The sequence below is a fragment of the Cetorhinus maximus genome, chromosome 3 (assembly GCF_964194155.1).
Source record: "Cetorhinus maximus chromosome 3, sCetMax3.hap1.1, whole genome shotgun sequence".
NCBI lineage: Eukaryota > Metazoa > Chordata > Chondrichthyes > Lamniformes > Cetorhinidae > Cetorhinus > Cetorhinus maximus.
This window is the reverse complement of record NC_135881.1, coordinates 181418420-181436408: the sequence shown is the minus strand read 5'-3', so window position 1 is coordinate 181436408 and position 17989 is coordinate 181418420. Positions and strand designations below refer to the sequence as shown.

Genomic DNA, 17989 nt, shown 5'->3' with positions numbered 1-17989 from the left:
CTGCAGAGTCGCATTTCCTTCTAAAAAGTTTAAAATGGGTGTTTGCTTCTGCACTGGACCCTCAACAAAAATACTAATTTAAGATCCTTGACCAAATAATTAAATTCAGTATCCCAAATTAGTTTACTTAACAATTAGGTGGGTATTTTAGCTGGTAGGCTATAAGACAATACACTGTGCACTCCTTTGTCTAGTACACCCAGCATTACAAACTGGAGCACCTTCCCATTTACTATGAGCATTGGTACAGGAGGTCTCATGATGGGGCATAAATAGAATGGAATTTTGTCCGCCACAATTCCAGGTCACATTCAAAACAAAAATACAAAGAAAACAAGGGTGGTCATTTGAACATTCAAAGTTCCCCAGCAACTGAAAAATACTAAACTGATCCAATAGCCAGTACATCTTCAAAATCTGGTTCACGTTACCAGACATACGTAAAAGAAAATGCAAGCCAGCATTGTGAACTTGTAGTCTGACGAGGAATTCGACTCTTACCTCACCAATGTTGACTTAATTTTGGACTGTCACCTTGAAAGAACATAGTTTCATCTCAGCATTAGAACACGACATCTTGCACTAAATGGTATAACATTCCTGACTGAGTAAAGTGTGCATTCTCTGAATACTGGGAGCAATACCATGGGAGGTGTTCTAGTGTAAAAGGTTTTGAAAACAATCACACATCAAAAGTGAATAAAAGGCAATCGATTAATTCTATTTTTCCCCTGATCTACAGCTCAAAATTTAGAAGTATCCAATTTGAAAACTTCCCTCATCAAGAGGCACAAACTCTTATTGATCGAGCTGCTTGTTTGCTTGCAGCGGTTCAACCTGACAGCACTAAGCTGGCAGGCCTCCTTAAACACAGGTTCACTGCAGCAATGGGACAACACATTCTAAGTTATGAGTTTAATGCTCCTGCCATTATAAAACCCCCACATTATCCTGCTTAACCTGACCATCACCATGGGAGACACATACGACTGTAAAACGGCACTTCTACCTGCAATCGTGTGGATCTGCCCAGCTGAGAGGCTATATCCCTGGTCAAGATAAAAATTCTAATGATAAAACTCCAAAAGGTTACTATTGCCTAAATTTTGTGTAGGGCAGGCAATATTTGGTTGTGTTCAGCTCTGTAACACATCCATGGGGTTTATATGCCTAAATCACTTAAGCTTTCTCGGTTTATTGGATTTCTACTGGTGTATAACAGGCCCTGTAATGAAATCAGTCCGCAATTGAAATTTAGCCAAATACCTAAAGTCATTCAGTTTCCTATTTTGTAGTGCCAGTAATTACTGGGATCCTGCACCAGTCTCTTAATCATATAAAACCTTGCTTGATGATATCATCCAATTTTGGAATCTTGAAAGTTAAGCGTAAGGTTCTTCCAGGTTTTTTTTATACCAATCAATATTGCCTTTCGATGATCTATGACATATTGCATTATGATTGATTCCAGAATATTGTTCCAACACTGTTCTCCCTAAGCACATTTCTTCATGGCACATTCTACTGGGGCGACCAGAGCCGAACCTTTTCAAATTTGATACTGTCCCATTACTGAAAAACTCTATGTTCTTCCTAACTGGATAAATGAAAGTTGTGTCACTAACACTGGCTAACTGGCTGGTTAACTCCTCCTAAGTGTGAAAGGGTCAGTATTACAGGTAACCAGGGGCGGGGGGGGTAGTAAAATTGATAAATTAGTCTCATTTGGGGAATCAAGCCCCTGGTTTACATTGCACGTACTAAAGGAAGGGAAGAGATACTCAGGGCACTGTACACGTTCACAGAAAACAGTATAGTGCCAGAGGACTGGAAGACATTTAATTTTATTCCTTTACATAAAAAGGGAAATGGAACAAATGCAGGGAACTATAAATCAGTTAATTTAATGTTGATGAAAATAACGTGGTGGAAAAGACAATGGAATCTGAGTAAAAGATGAATAGAGAAACATTTATAAACTGAAAATATGAAGCAGAGTCAACAAAAATTTCAAAACCGAAGTTTAAGCTTCACCAACCTTATTGAATTCTTTGAAGCAGTAACAGTGGACAAGGGTAATGCAGTTTATGTAATATGCTTGAATTTTTAAAAAACTTTTGACACTCTAGACTAATTACTAAGCTCAGAGCATGTAGAGTTGGGAAACAGGTAGCAGAAAAGATACAAAACAGAGAATAGGGGTTAAAGGTAGTCACTCGGACTAACAAACTGAGAAGCGGTGCTCCACATGTATCAATGATGTGACCACTGCTCTTCATTATTTACATTAAAAAATTGGATTTGGGAATCTGAAGTGTAATTTCAAAATTTGCAAATGACACCAATCTGGGGGGGATAGTTGACCCTGAGCAAGTCTGCAATAAAGTGCATTAATAAACTCGCAGAATGGACATGCACATAAAAACAGAATTTCTATTTAGGCAAATGTGAGGCAGTACATTTTGTTAGGAGGAATAAGAATGTCGCATACTCCTAGCAAAATAAGTCTAAACAGGGAATTTCTAGCAGGGTAGAATTGAAAAGCAGAGAAATCATGTTAGACTTGCATGCAGCCTTGATTAGACTACAATTGGAGTACTGTGAAGTACAGTTATAAAAAGGAAATGGAGGAACTGAAGGAGCAAAAAAGGTTCACAAGGATGATACCAGAACTCAGAAGTTATAACTGCCAAGAAAGACTGAACAGGCTGAGGCTCTTTTCACTAGGAGAGAGAAAGCTGAGGGGTGACCTAATAGATGTCTTTAAAATTATAAAGGGGTCTGATAGGGTAAGCAAAGAAGATGCTTCCATTTGTGTTGCAGTCCAAAAGTAGAGGCCATAAATAAAGGAAACCCACTGAGTTATTTAGGAGAAACTTCTTTCCGTAGAGAGTGGTTAGAACGTGGATTATGCTACGAGATGGCCTAATAGTATAGAGGTCTTTAAAAGGGAGCTTTGTGAGGGAGAAAGAAATAGAATATGCTGATTCTGTAAGATGAGGAAAGATGGGAGGAGACTATTGTGGAGCATAAACACCAGTATAACCACTTAAGACAAATGGCCAAATTCTGTTTTGTATATTCTACATAATTCTACATTTTTAATGAAGTTCCCAGAAGTTTTTGTTTGGCTTCATACTATGCCCACAGCATCTAGAACACCAATCTGATATGTTAGTGTTAGCTAACTTGAACATCTTTGATTATTTCCATGGCCTCTAATTAGAATGTCAACTACGCAGTTAAATGCAAGGTTAAATCTAACCGAAGATTTTGGGTTTAAAAACCTTTCAAGCTTCACTCTTATGGTTTGTACTATTGCATGTCGCTGTAAAGTGAGTGTAGAAAAGCCCATCCATGATAGGTATGCGCTCCCTCTCCCTTGGACACAGAAATGCAATGGCAATAAGCAGAACCAGTCTAAGGATTTTGCCCTCCCCAACATGGCAGTTCCTCCAACCCCTACACATTATGGGGTTGATTTTAATCCAATCCATCTCACCTAGCCAGATTGATGCCAGCAAGGAGGGCAATATAGCAAGGGGATAGGGGTCATGCGTATTCTCATCATTCAACTTCCGCTAAAACATCGCAGGGCAACCACCTGCCTCAGACAGAATGGATCTGCTATAGTCAGAAATTGCAGCCTAGTGTCAGATGTGACTTGAAATTATAACATGTTAACAATGGAGGAAAGGGAACCCAGCTTAGATTGGCAAGGATTGATTTATGGGCAGTGGATACAATGAAGGACAGGATATGAATGGTGGTGTTTGAACCGAGTTCAGGTGTTGGGGGATGGGGCGAGGCAAGGCGGCAGATTAAGACATTGCTTCTGGAAGTGACAAAGCATGAATAAGGGTTCAGCTCAGGGGCCAAAATAATTTTTTTTGAGAGCTCTTCTTGAGATTTGAGGGCTCATTTTTGGTTTTGAGAGGCTATCTAGTCCGAGACTCCCTTACTTTATCATTTACCTCATTACATCAGTGAATACATTTCCCATGTATTTAATTGACTGTAAAGCATTTTGAGTTGTCCCAAGGTCATAAAAAGCACTATAAAAATGCAAGTCGCTCATTACCTGTTTGGACCTATATATGCAAAATGGTTGCTTCTTAGTCTCTAAAACAGTCAGTGCACCTCAAGTCATTCACATGTGAAACACTGATATGTGAAAACACATAAATGCAAATCTTTCTTATGAAATAAAACTGTTCGGTATTAAATTGTCCAATAAACAGTGTTTATTACAATAGCATCCACTACATATTTTCACCCATACAGTAGTCCAGAACACGCGCAACTTATGCTAGAAACTCCACATTCATTTGCAAGAAATTCATTACCTCAAAGTTGGCTGAGTATTCCTTTGTTGACAGGTTGAAATTGTTCTCCCCCACCACCTGCGCCCCCCACCCCCGACTTCCGCAGCACCCATCTCCCCCATCCCCACCTCCCTCCGCAGCCTCCTTCTCTCCAACCACCACCTTCCCTCTGCAGCCTCCATCCCCCAACCTGCCCTACCTCCGCAGCCTCCTTCTTCTGCCACCCGCTCTCCCACACAACCTTCTTCTACCCCACCCCTGCAGCCTCCTTATCCCCAACTCCACACCGCCCCCCCTCTCCCCCCGGCAGCCTACTTCACATCCACCCCACCCCCATCGCAGCCTCCTCCCCTGCCCCAACCCCCATAGTCTCTTTCTCCCTATCACCCCCACAGCCTCCTCCTCCACAACCTCACCCCCCATGCAGCCTCCTCCTCTACTACACCGCCCCACCCCCCCCCCTCCCCCACCCCCGCAGCCTTCCGCTCCACAGCCCCTCCCTCCTTCTCCCTCACCTCACCTACCCGGAGACACCTTCACCCCCAACCCCCCGGCAACCTCCTTTCCCCCCACACCCCCACAGCATCCTTCTGCCCTACCCTCCCTCACCCTCCTCCTCCCCTCACACCCTCCTACACTCACACCCCACGCAGCCTCCATCTCCCTCCACCCCTGCCCTTCCCCGCAGTCTCCTTCTCCCTCACTCTCCCTCAGCCCACTTCTATCCCCGGCCCCCCGCAGCCTCCTTCACCCTCCGCAGCCTCCTTCCTCATCCACTCCCCGCTGCAGTGTCTTCCTCCCCCACCCACCTCCCGCAGCCTCCCTCTTACCCACCCCATCCATCCTACCCCCCGACACGTTCCCTTCAGCAGGCTCCTACCCCCTCCACCTCTGCCTGCCCTTCTGCTCCGCCCCTGCACCCCCACCACAGCCTCCTTCTGCCGCACCAGCACGCAACTGTCTTCTCCTCCCCCAACCGCCCCCGCAGCCTCCTCCCCCAACACACCCACCCTTCTCCTTGACACGTGTCCCCAGCAGGCTCCTTCACCCCCACCTCTGTCTCCCGTTCTGCCACACGCCCACACCCCACTCCCCCAGCAGCCTCCTTCACCCCCACCCTCCGCGCCAACCCAACATCCTCCCTCCCCGCCACACCCATACCCCCCCCCCAACCCTGGCAGCCTCCTTCACCCCCACCCTCTGCGCCCACCCAACATCCTCCCTCCCTGCCACACCCATACCCCCCCAACCCCGGCAGCCACCTTCACACCCCCACCCTCCGCGCCCACCCAACATTCTCCCTCCATGCCACACCCATACCGCCCCACCCTGGGCAGCCTCCTTCTCCCCAACCTCCGCCCAACCGCGCCACCCACCCTGTGGCGGCCTCCTTCCTCCAACCCCCCCAAACCCAGCAGCCTCCTTCCACTCCACCACCCCCGTGCCCCGTCATCTGCCTCCATCCCCCCCACCCCATCCCGCAGTACTGTTCTCCCACCCTGCAGCCCCCTTCTCCCCCGCCCACCCCACAGCCCCCTTCTCTCCTACCCCTGCCCACCTTGCACCTCCTTCTTACCCACCCCAATGACCCTACCCCTCCGACATGCTTCCTTCAACAGGCGCCTACCCCCTCCACCTCTCCCCACCCTTCTACTCCACCCCTGCGCGCACCCCACCCACCTCCTTCGGCCCCATCCCCACACCCCCCTCCATCCCCAGCGGCCTCCTTCGCCCCCACCCACCCTGCAGCCCCCTTCTGCCCCACCCCTGCAGCTTCCTTCTCCCACATCCCCCCGAACCCTCCTTCTCGTCCACCCTACCCACCCACCCTACTCACTGACATGCTCCCCCAGGAGGATCCTATCCCCCAACTCCGCCCACCCTTCTGCCCCACCCCTGCGCCCCGCCTCGGCAGCCTCCTTCGCTCCCACCCCTGCGCCCTCCAACACCCCCCCCTCCCAAAACAACCTCCTTCCCAACCCTCCACCCCCAGCAGCTTCCTTCCCCCCCATGTGCAAGCTCCCCCAGCAGCCTCCTCCTCCCCCACCCCACAGCCTCCCCCACCTCCACCCTCCACAGCCTCCTCCTCCCCCACCCTCCACAGCCTCCTCCTCCCCCACCCCCCTTGCAGCCTCCTCCTCCCCCACCCGCGTCCCCTTGCAGCCTCCTCCTCCCCGCCCCCCCTTGCAGCCTCCTCCTCCCCCACCCTGCCTCCCTCGCAGCCTCCTCCTCCTCCACCCCACCTCCCTCGCAGCCTCCTCCTCCTCCACCCCACCTCCCTCGCAGCCTCCTCCTCCTCCTCCCCTGCCCCCCTGCAGCCTCCTCCTCCCCTGCCCCCTGCAGCCTCCTCCTCCCCTGCCCCCTGCAGCCTCCTCCTTGCCCACCCCCACCCCCCCCGCAGCCTTTCCCCTTTTCCACCCCTGCCCCCCTCGCAGCCTTCTCCTCCTCCACCACCGCCCCTCCGTAGCCGCCTCCTCCTCCACCACCGCCCCTCCGTAGCCTCCTCCTCCCGCACACAGATGGAGTTCAAGGGAGTGGAGATGTAGAGAGCCCACATGTCATCAGCATACATATGGAATCCAATCCTCTGTGATTATAACCTTTACCAGAAACCAAGGGTTCCAAAGGCCACGAGTTTTCCAGATGTTATGTTAACAAAATCCAATCGAACAGAATCCCAAAAAGCCACCTCTGCCAAACAAGGGTAAATCTGTGGGATTCTATAAATCGCCAGATTGTTATCAAATTAGTTTTGCTTTAAGCTGTCACACAATAATTCACATGCAACAGACTGCGAGACAATCTAAGGTGCACAGAACAAGACCTGCAGACAGGATGTTGTACAATTATACAAGCTATTATACAAGAGAATTCGTGATTTCTACTGGAAATTGATTTGCATGGGTGTCGCTAACTAGCCACAAAACATTTGTAATAAAGATGGAAAACGTTGGAAGTTTTCAAATTTTAAAAATTGTATTCCTAACCTGCGTTGTGTTCACAGGTGAGGTATTTAATTTTTCTAATAGCAATTTAATCAATGCAGCAGATTCTAATCTTTAGCACTTCTGCCACAGTTTCGAATAAAGACACAGGGAGGGAATGGTGGGGGTGGTGGTGGTGGGGGGGCGGTGGCGTGTGGTACATGGAGACACTCGACCCCTAAAAAGGCACTCCCCAGTCTCCGAAGCTCTGCATCATAAAGCACTGAATAGGAACAGTTAGCCCCTTGCTGTCTGCTTTCACCAGCAGAGGATTAACATCGGTATTAGTTCTCCATCCTCCATATGACAAAAAAAAACCAAACTAACTGGACTCCGCAGATGTCTAAGCTAGCTAAAGTGGTGGACCACAGAACAGGCAAAGCTTGGCCTTTAACCTGCAATCTGTCCTGAATTACTGAACCTGAATCAGGCAACCCGAAATAGACACTATAAATGGCCTCAGCACCACTGCATTAGGGATGGAAAAATCAGCACACTCCCTTCAGCGTTCATGTCTACCCCTAGGGCTATAGCTTGCTAACAGCTACTTGTCTAGATTCACTCATAATTAACAGCCATTTGACCAAGATCCCAGAGGTTAACTAGGACAATTGCTCCAAAAAAATAGGAAAGAAGTCATTAATCAGATTTCTACTGTATGAAATATGGTTTGTTAGCTCTTTGATTTGATAATCTAAGGTTACCCAACAGTAAACTTCAACCTGCTTTGTTTTTTTTTAAATTCCAGGACGGATACAATAAATGGAGAAGCAGGCATTTAGAATGGGAAACACTGAATCACTGGTGAATTAAACGAATCTCAACTTTCAAAATGTAACCTTCTCCGGGGTGGGGCAAATTGAGCTTTGCAACGCTGAAATTTACAGAGACAAGTGAATAAGCAACGTGTTGGGAAGAAATGCTCCCACGAGTTTCGAGCAGTGACGGACGACACTTCAGACGCGCGGCGTATTAGTGCCGCCAGATCCCTTCATTCTCTGGAAGCAGCCTCATGGCATTTGATGCTATTTCGTCCCCAGATGTAATCAGAGCAGCAGCCACAACCAGGCATGCGGAACACTTCGCAGTCAATCGGCCACCACTTGATGCTGTGGGAAATGCCAACAGTGCATTCTATCCCCTGCTGCTTTATTGGGGTCAAGCACAAGAGATTCCCTGTCCTTATTGGACACAAAAATTAGCTTTAATTACGTTACGAATGGCTGGCATGTTTTGGACGTGGGTGAGCAAACCCGTTTCTTTTTCTTGAGGACCAATGTTGGAAGATTTCTTCTTGGATTAATCAGACCTGACTTTTCCCTTTATTATTTCTGCTGGATCCACACACACTGGCAGACAAGCTCAATAACAACCTCCTCGTGAGAGAGAAAGAGAGAGAGAGAGAGAGGTCGGGGGGGGGGAGGAAGAGAAACAACCAGGGATCTTAACTCCCGACGCACAGTAATGCCCTAAGCAGCGAGATCGCATTCATTCATATTCTAATAACTATGTTAATAACGCTGGAGCGCCAGTGCTAACGTCGCACCCAAATGATGGCGAACTTAAAAGCAGCTGCATCTTAATGCTAGAATTCCGATTCCTTGATGAAAAATCAAGATTTGCGAACTTAACTGAACGTACAATAAAAAAAAGGGTTAGTTTATATTTTCAGTGTTGTAACGCTACATTTTTTTGGGGGGGGTAAAAGTACCAAATTGAAACCGACACGTTAAAATGGTTATGCTCTGGCCAAATATATAGCCTGACACTTTTTTTTGTTTAAACCCTCTCCAATTTGAGCAGTAGTTTTGATACAATATACATGAACACAATGCAACGTCTCCATCCCACCTTACACCGAGCTCCAGTCCCCTTCCAAAGCCGGTCGCGCACACACTGATGCAAGACGTCAGCGGCATTAAGAAGCCGCATGATTAAAAAAAAAGTATGATGTATCCCCCCCCTTCCTTAAATAATAATAAAGCATAGGTTTTAGCACTTCAACATGTCGAAGTATTGTCCAGATACAAGGATATTACAGCAGCCCCCATTCGACAATGGAGGGACAGAGCTGAGCTGAGGGCAGTCGGAACAGAGCCATTAAAAATACATCAAAATATCACATTTCCATTAGCGTTGCTGTTCAATGGCAAAGCTAAATTTAATTTCTGACTTGTGTGTGTGTGTGTGTGTGTGTGGGGAGGGGGTGGGGACTACGAGTGCAAAACCTGAATTGTACTTACAGACACCCGTTCAAATTTTAAAGCAAAACATCACCCTCTCCCCCCACCCCAACCCACCCCCACCCCCTTAACAGGGAGAATCACTGTTTCAATGTCTGTCTAGATCCAGCAAAAATATTCCAATGACAAGAAACAAGGAGAGCGGTTTGCCGTCTCTCGGCAACAGAGTGGCTGCTTCGTTGAACTCTCATCATTTAAACCCCCCCCCCCCCCTTTAAACTAGATGCTTTGCAAGCAAGAGAGAAAAATGTCGCTTTCGTTAAGGACTTACCGAGTCCGCGTGCCTCCAGGTAACGTCGGGTGAGGAGGAGAGAGGAGGGGGTGGTGGTGGGAAAAAAAAGGTGTGTGTGTGTGTGTTTTTTTTTTATAAAAAGAACAAAAAAAAAATCTTAGAGAAGGTGCACAGGAATCATCCTATCAGGGGAAAGCTGAGAGGGAGAGCAGTAGCAACATCAGCATCCGCCAAACCAGTGTAAGAAGCGCTCAGTCCCACTGTTAACAATGTAGCTGGAGCAGCCCCAGCCGCTGCTTTGCTTCCCCACCTCCTCCCTCAGACCGTCCGTCTCTCGCGCTACCTCCAGACTCCGGGAATAGAAGCGCGAGAATTATTGGGAGAATCTCTTCTTTCTCTCTCTCTGCGCAAACGCGATACCTCCCCCTTCCACCTCCCCCCACCCCCACCCCCACCCTCACCCTCTCACTTCCCCGCCTCCACCCTGTAGCCACCTTCTCCACGGACCGTCCAGTACAACTAGCACCCGACAGCAGCAGCAGCAGGGTGGTCAAGGCCCATAGCAACCAACCTCAGTCCACCACCAGCCTTTGTCAGGGACTGGTCAATGGAGAACTGTAGTTGAAGTGCTTTTCCTCTGCTCCCAAACCCCCGATCCTTCAGGTACTTGTTTTTAGGACCTTCTTAGCCTTGAAGGGAAAGTCACGACTAGTTCTGCCAAACTACCCATCACCCCAACGGTTTGAGTGGGGTTTTTTTTGTGTGTGTTTCAATGTGCTTCACATAGATGACACCTAACCGTTTCTTTAATGTTGAGGAATAAAAAGAAAACGCCCCAAAACATCACATGGTGGTTGGGAAGCTAGAGGAGGGGCTAGGATGGGAATTCAAAAGCTTAGTCAAGGGTGTGGCTTTGAGCAGGGTATTATATTGAAGGAGGGTGTGAAGGTGAAAAGCGTGGGAGGGAACTCTGGTGGAGAGACAGATTATTCTTGAAAGCATGGCCACCAATGGTGTGGTTTAAGCCAAATCTGTTAAACGTGCAGAGGATTAGCATTAATACTCAATTAAGCAAGCTGTTTCTCATCTTTTATCTCACTACCCCCCAAAAATAATAATTTTTTAAATCGCCATAGCAGTTAGAAATAATTTAGCATCTAATTAGAGTTCATGCAGAGTAGTTTATGCAACTCAGATGTACAGTCAGCATTGGAACATTTCTATTAAAAGTTCAAAGTCCAATTAAATTTTTAAAAATTACCGTTTCCACATTAGGCGATGGAGCTAAAATTGACACATTTCAATCAAATTATGTAAACTTCTAAATTTAGTTTTGTAAGCAAATTAGAAAAATAGGACCAGCAGCATAACATTCGGCCCATTGAACGTGTTCCACCATTCACTGAGGTCATGGACCATTTGTATCCTAAAACGGCCCACCCACTGTGGTTCCATATCTCATAATATCCTTGGCTATAATTCATCTATCAATCTCAAATTTCAAATTATTAACTGAGCTCGCACTTCTGTGTGACAGAGTTCCACACGTCCACATCCTTTACATGAAGAACTGCTTCCTAACTCCTCACTAGAATGGCCTGGCTCTGATTTTGAGGTTATGGCCCCTTTGACCTGGACTCTCCAACCAGCAGAAAAAGTTTCTCCATCAACCCGATCAATTTCTTGCATAATCCTAAAAACCTCGATCAAATCATCCCTTAACCTTCAGTAATCAAAGGAATGCATGCCTAATTTTTACTCATCATTCAACTTTGGCACACTGGTAATATTCTGGTCCAACAGCCCATATCAGTTGTAGGGAAAATGATAGAATCTATTATTAAGAATGTGATAAAAAGGTACTTACAAATCAATAGGATTGGGCAGAGTCAACTTTCCGTTTTCTGAAAGGGAAATCGTGGTTGACGATGTAACATGCAGGGTAGATAAGGGGGAACTGGTGATGTAGTATATTTGGATTTTCACAAGGCATTTGGTAAAGTGCTACATAAGAGGTTGTTGCACAAGAATTGGATTCATTGCAACAAGGGTAATATATTAGCATGGATTAAGGATTGAACAACAGACAGAAAACAAAGGGTAGAAATAAACGGATCATTTGCATGATGGTAGAGACTAACAAGTGGGGTGCTGCAAGAATCACGGCTTAGGCCCCAGCTATTTACAATCTATGTCAATGACAGGGAGCAAGGGGCCAGGTGTAATGTATTTAAGTTTGCTGATGATGCAAAGGTATGTGGAAAAGTAAGCAGCGAGGAGGGCAGCAAAGGACAAGAAGATCACAGATAGAGTATAATGTGGGGAAATGTGAAATTAGCCACTTCGGTTGAAAGATGGAAAAGCAGAATATTTTTTAAAAGGTGGGAGCCTAGTAAATGTTAGCATTCGGAGAGATTTGGGGATCACTCTCAGTCTTGAATATAGCCATTGACTGAGCATCGAGAGCCCTCTGATTCACAGAAAGTTGCCACTCAGATAAGACAAGTAATTAGAAGGCAAATGGTATGTTAGCCATAATTGCAAGGGGATTGGAGTATAAGAGTAAAGAAGGCTTGCTGCAATTACATGGGCTTTGGTGAGACCACACCTGGTGTACTGAACACAATTTTGTCTCCTTACCCAAAGATGAATATACTTGCCCTTAGAGAGAGCGTAACAACGATTCACTAGATTGATTCCTGGGATGAGGGATGGTTCCATGACAAGAAATTGAATAGAACGGGTCTATAGTCTCCTGAGTTTAGAAAAACGAGAGGTGATCTCATTGAAATATATAAAATTATTTGAACGCTTGACAGGATAAATGCTGAGAGGCTGTTTCTCCTGGCAAGGAAGTCTTCAACTATGGCTCGTAATCTCAGGATAAGGAGCTAGCCATTTAGGACAGATGAGAAGGAATTTTCTTACTTAGAAGGTTTTGAATCTCTGCGCCAGAGGGCTGTGGATGTTCAGTCAATGGCTATATTCAAGACTGACAGTGAAAAATCGTTGGGAAATCAAAGGATATAAAGATTTTGTAGGAAAGTGGAGTTTTTGGAGAAGTTCAGCCATGAATGGCAGAGCAGGCTTGAGGGGCTGTACAGGCTTACCCCTGCTCCTGTTTCTTACATTTTTAATCTGTGCTCTATTCCTTCAAAGGCCAATATAAGATGCAACAGTTCTAAGATGCAGTGCTCAGATCTGTACACAGTAGTCCAAATGTAGTCTAAACAAGGCTTTGTGTTGCTGTAGCAAAACGTTACATTCTAGCTGCTTTAAAGACTAACATTCATTCTCTGCTTTGATTATTTGTTGTACCTGACAACTATAGTTTAGTGGTCTGTGTACATGGTCTGCTAAATCTCTTTGTACTTTGAAATTGTCATCACCTACTGTGTACTTTAATACTGCATAGAGACAACTGGGACGTTGGTCCTCTTCTATGTGTACCTACTGCCTCTCAGTGACATCATCCGAAAATAGTGCATCAGGTTCCACACGTATGTTGATGATGCCAAACTCTAACTTACCACCTCTAGCCCTCTTGACCCTTCCATTGTCTCCAAATTGCCAGTCTATTTGTCCAAAATTCTGTAATGGATGAACAGAAATTCCCTCCAACAAAATATTGTGAAGTATGAAACCATTGTCTTCGGTCCCAGCTACAAATTCCATTTCCAAGCCATCTACTCCACTCCTCTCCTTGGTAAATTTGAGGGTCAACCATACAGCTTGCAATCTTAGTGTTACATTGACCCCAAGATGAGATTATGACCATGTATCCACGCTATCACTAAGACCGCCTATTTTCACCTCAGTAACATCACCCAACACCACCTCTGCCTCAGCATATTTGCTGCTGAATCCCACATTCATATCCTTACTACCTCTGGATTTGACTATTTCAATGCAACCCTGTCTGGCCTCCAACATTCTACCCTTTATAAACTTGAGGTCATCCAAACCTCTGCTGTTCATATCCTAACTCGCACCAAGTCTCATTTACCGATCACTCCTGAACTTGCTGACCTACATTGGCTACCAGTTAAGCAACACCTCGATTTTAAATTTTTCATCCTTGTTTAGAAATTCCTCCCTAGCATCGCCGCTCCCTATCTTTGTCATTTCCTCAGAGCCTACAACACTCCAAGATATCTTTGCTTCTCCAATTCTGACCTCTTGAGCATCCCCAATTTTAATCACTGCACCATTGGTGGCTATGCCTTCAACTGGCAAGGTCGTAATCTCTGAAATTCCCTGCCTAAACCTCTGGGACTCTCCAGGTTACATGCTGTCCCAATTTAGACATGCATTGCTCTTAATTCATCATCACTGGGTCAAAATCCTGAAGCACCCTACCTAATAGCATTGTGGGAGTACCTTCACCACATGGGCTGCAACGATTCAAGGAGAAGGCTCATCCCAACCTTTCGAAAAAAATTAGGTATGAATAGTAAATGGTGGCCTTGCTCATGATACCCAATCCCAAGAATGAATAACAATACCTTAAATTTGCACTCCTATGCAGGCCACAATTTTCAGTACAGTAATGTGCTCACAAAGGCATCAGGAACATGAATTCCAAGCATTACTCTTGTCTTGGACACCTGAGCTATGAGGAAGTAGAACTGAGAAAAGGGGCTTCAAGATAACCCAGTAAAATTTCTCAAAATTAGTGTTCGTGGAGGGCGAGGGGGAGGCGGGTGGTGGTGTTGACAGAAGTTAATCCCAGCAAATTCTTCACATTAACAAAGGAAGTTCAAACCCTGTTAGGGAATGTACTTTGAAAGTTAGAATGTTTATAATCAATTGAAGCAAAACTATTTTCACTCAAAGGTCAGTAGACATATGGGAAAAGCCTATTAATCTTTCAAAAGCTGGAGAAGACTGCTGTCTAAATAGGATAAAGAGACAGCCAGATGTGTTTCTGAAGAAGGAAGGGAGTGATGTGAAATAAAAAGGTAGGGATGAGATCAATCAAAAAGAAATAGGCTTGTTATCACAAATGACATTTCCCCTATATTCCTAAAATTTCAAATATGGATTTGGACTTGAATGCTGGTTTACTGTCCTGCAAATATTAGCACCACCATGTGGCCTGTTTTAGATTGTTCAAACAAATATAATTATGTAAAGTCAGACTTTTATAGTTTGTTGGCTCAGTTTGCTATATCTCAGCTAACTTGATGTTGAAATTTGTGTTCACCTATCTTGCTGCCACCCATTTTAGGTAAAAATATGTAGGGCCAGATCTTGAGAGGCTAACAATTGTCACTGTTATTTATGTGTTAATTGGACAGCAACCTCTAGCGATTGCACATGTATAGTTAGACACAGAAAATCAGATGTTGCATTCTAAGGTTCTCTGTTCTTCCAAATGCTGTGCAATAACTTCATCTCACTGTCTGATTGACCATCCAAATGCATTGAATGGCATGAAGTCCTATACTTACCTCAGATATGGAGTAAACTCAGCAAAAAAGTTACGGCTTGACCATTCTAATCTAAGTGACCTTTTAGATGTTTGTTAAGTCTAAATTACTGCCAAACAATTTCTCTGGTACTGAAAATTAGTTTTTTTTACAAGTGTGGAGGCACATTCTTTCAACTTCTAATTGTTAGAGATTTTTTGAAAAAAACTATTTTTTTCTTCTGTATTTTAGCTTTTTCTATTAATCCATTCTTTATTTCACTCTCTTTATTTGCTTTCTGTTCCAGATTTGACATTGAATAGACTTTATATCAAACTCTGTACTACTTATTAATGATTATTCAATGTGATTGATTAAGGCGATACAGATTCCCTGTTCATTCAGGCCTCAGATTCCCAATAGAGAGTGCTATACTTTTTGGTTGGTTGGCTGAAAGAAACTTGCAGTGCAGAAGTCCATAAAGAGTTTGCAGGCCAGTGCAAGTCTAACAAATGGCTGGCCAGAGCAAAAGCATAACAAATGGTTTGTCGTTCAGAACAAGAACCTGCCCAACATCACTCAAACCTACAAGTGTAAAGGGAAATATTGTCAGATATCTGGTATTTTGGGCAGCTGAATTGGAAGGGCTGCTCGCTTCAGAATCCCCCCAGACAACAAACACAAGTAGAGAATAAATATATTTGAAGTGGTTTAGGAGAGGTCAGTTATCATCTGGCTGCAGTGAATGAAAAATCTAAGTAATGCAGGAATTGCAAGATTTTGTGACTGCAGCAAAATAACATTTGCATGTTGGTATAGAGAGCTGGCTGTAAAAGGGCATGCTGCTCAGATGACATGTCCATTAAACAGCTGTTGCAGGAAGTAGGGCAGAGGAGTGATACCCCATGGAGAGAAGGTCATGCAGGACATGGCAAGAGATGGCTGAAGCCATCAAAAACAGCAGCACTGTGCCAAGTCATGCGTGTGTGCAATGTTGAAAGGAGTTGAATGAGTTCACAAGGAGGAGGAAAGTCCCACAATACTCTGATTTGGAGAAGAGAGACGACCACTGAGCCAGGGCTGACACAATATATAAAATGTAAATCAGGAACATTGGTTAAAATTAAATCATTGCTGTAAGAACAGGAGAGGCTGGTACAAATTCGAACCAGAGAAAGGCAAATTCACTTACAGCAGATATGAGGAATTGTTCAGTCATACAATGAGCGGTCAACATCAGAACTTCTAGGGATGAGAGTGAAGGCAAAATCCCCACATTATTTAAGAAACAGCTAAATGTCATGATGGGAGATTGTAGGCTCCTTCTAGATGGGTGTGCATAGATCAGCTAAATTGGTCATTGTCAAGAGTTTATGCCCTTTTTTTTGAAAAAAATGATTTTTCAACTTTTAACTGATTGTAAATTTTGCAATTTGAATTGAGACAGAGCAAACTGTTTAAAAACTCAAGGTCAGATTTCAAAGTGAAGATCAGAAACAAACCACTCTTGGGAGTGCGAAGAGAGGGAAATTTCCTTTAATCCATACAGCCATTGAAACTCATAACTGTCTAAGGAAGAGACATTAAAAATGCAAAGTACTGGATATTGAAATGATGGCTGCCACAGACAGACACACCCAAAGTCTCTTGGAAGTACACAATGGATGAAGTATTTCAGAAACCTACCAGCGAATCGAGATCTCGTAATAATTGCAACATCTTCTACATCTGACTGCATCCAAGAAACTAGCTAACCCAAAATTGGCTGCAATGTTTTAAAAATCTACGCCACAAGGACAATCGAAGAACTATTAACCATATATTCCTTTACCATTTTTTTAGTGGACTCTAACTTCCCGTATTTCTATTACGTGTGTATGCATGTCTGCATGACTGTATGAGGGCTGAATGCTTCACATCGTGTTTTTATTAATTTTCTCAGGTGTAGTGATTAATAAATTTGCTCTTTCTTTGACTCAAGAAAACCTTTTTTGACTGGGTCCTTATTGCCCACAGCTTAAATAGTTAAATATATTCTGATTTGGCAAAGGCATATCCTCATGAAAAGAAACTTATACCTTTGTTGTGACCAAAGTGCATGGGATCCTTAGCTTTAATAACCAAGGCGTAGAGTACAAAAGCAAGGGATTTGTGCTAAACATTTAGAAAGCACTAGCTGGGCCCTAGTTAGAGTATTGTGTTCAATTCTTGGCAGACTGTGTGAAGGATGACAAGGCCTTGGGGAGGATGTAGAGAAGACTTATTAGAGTGATATCATGGATGAGGGACTGATTTGTTTTTTGAATAAAAGGAAGTAGGTGAGCACTGGAGCTAATGGATATGCACAGCATGTGCTGAGCACTCACTGCAGTCATACCTAGCACAAAGGAAGATGGTTGTGGTTGTTGGAGTTCAATCATCTGAGTCCTGGGACATCACTGCAGGAGTTCCTCAGGGTAGTATCCGAGCTCAACCAACTTCAGCTGTTTCATCATTGACCTTCCCTCCATCATAAGGTCAGAAGTGGGGATGTCCACGGATGATTGCACAATGTTCAGCACCATTCGTGATGACTCAGTTACTGAAGCAGCCCATGTCTATATGCAGCAAGACCTGGAAATATTCAGGCTTGGGCAGAGATGTGGCAAGTAACTTTCATGCCACACAAGTGCCAGACAATGACCAAAAGAGAATTCAGCCATCTCCCCTTGACAGTCAATGGCATTACCATCTCTGAATCTCCCCCCTATCAACATCCTGGGGATTGCCATTGAACAGAAACTGAACTGGACCG

At 44.8% G+C, this 17989-nt stretch overlaps 1 protein-coding gene across 6 annotated transcripts in view; it reads right to left on the bottom strand.

Moving 5' to 3' along the window:
• The window catches only part of LOC144679077 (catenin delta-2-like), a 1449546-nt gene extending 1439375 nt beyond the window's left edge, over positions 1 to 10171 (bottom strand). For 2 of the 6 annotated variants that reach the window (XM_078539354.1, XM_078539355.1), the window contains exon 1: positions 9824 to 10030. The gene's annotated coding sequence lies outside the window, so the exon portion shown is untranslated. Of the gene's footprint in view, positions 1 to 9160; positions 9177 to 9823; positions 10033 to 10094 lie in introns of those variants that run through there. The other 4 variants (XM_078539356.1, XM_078539360.1, XM_078539358.1 and 1 more) reach the window with 4 other exon arrangements.
• Between the last annotated feature and the right edge of the window lie 7818 nt (positions 10172 to 17989).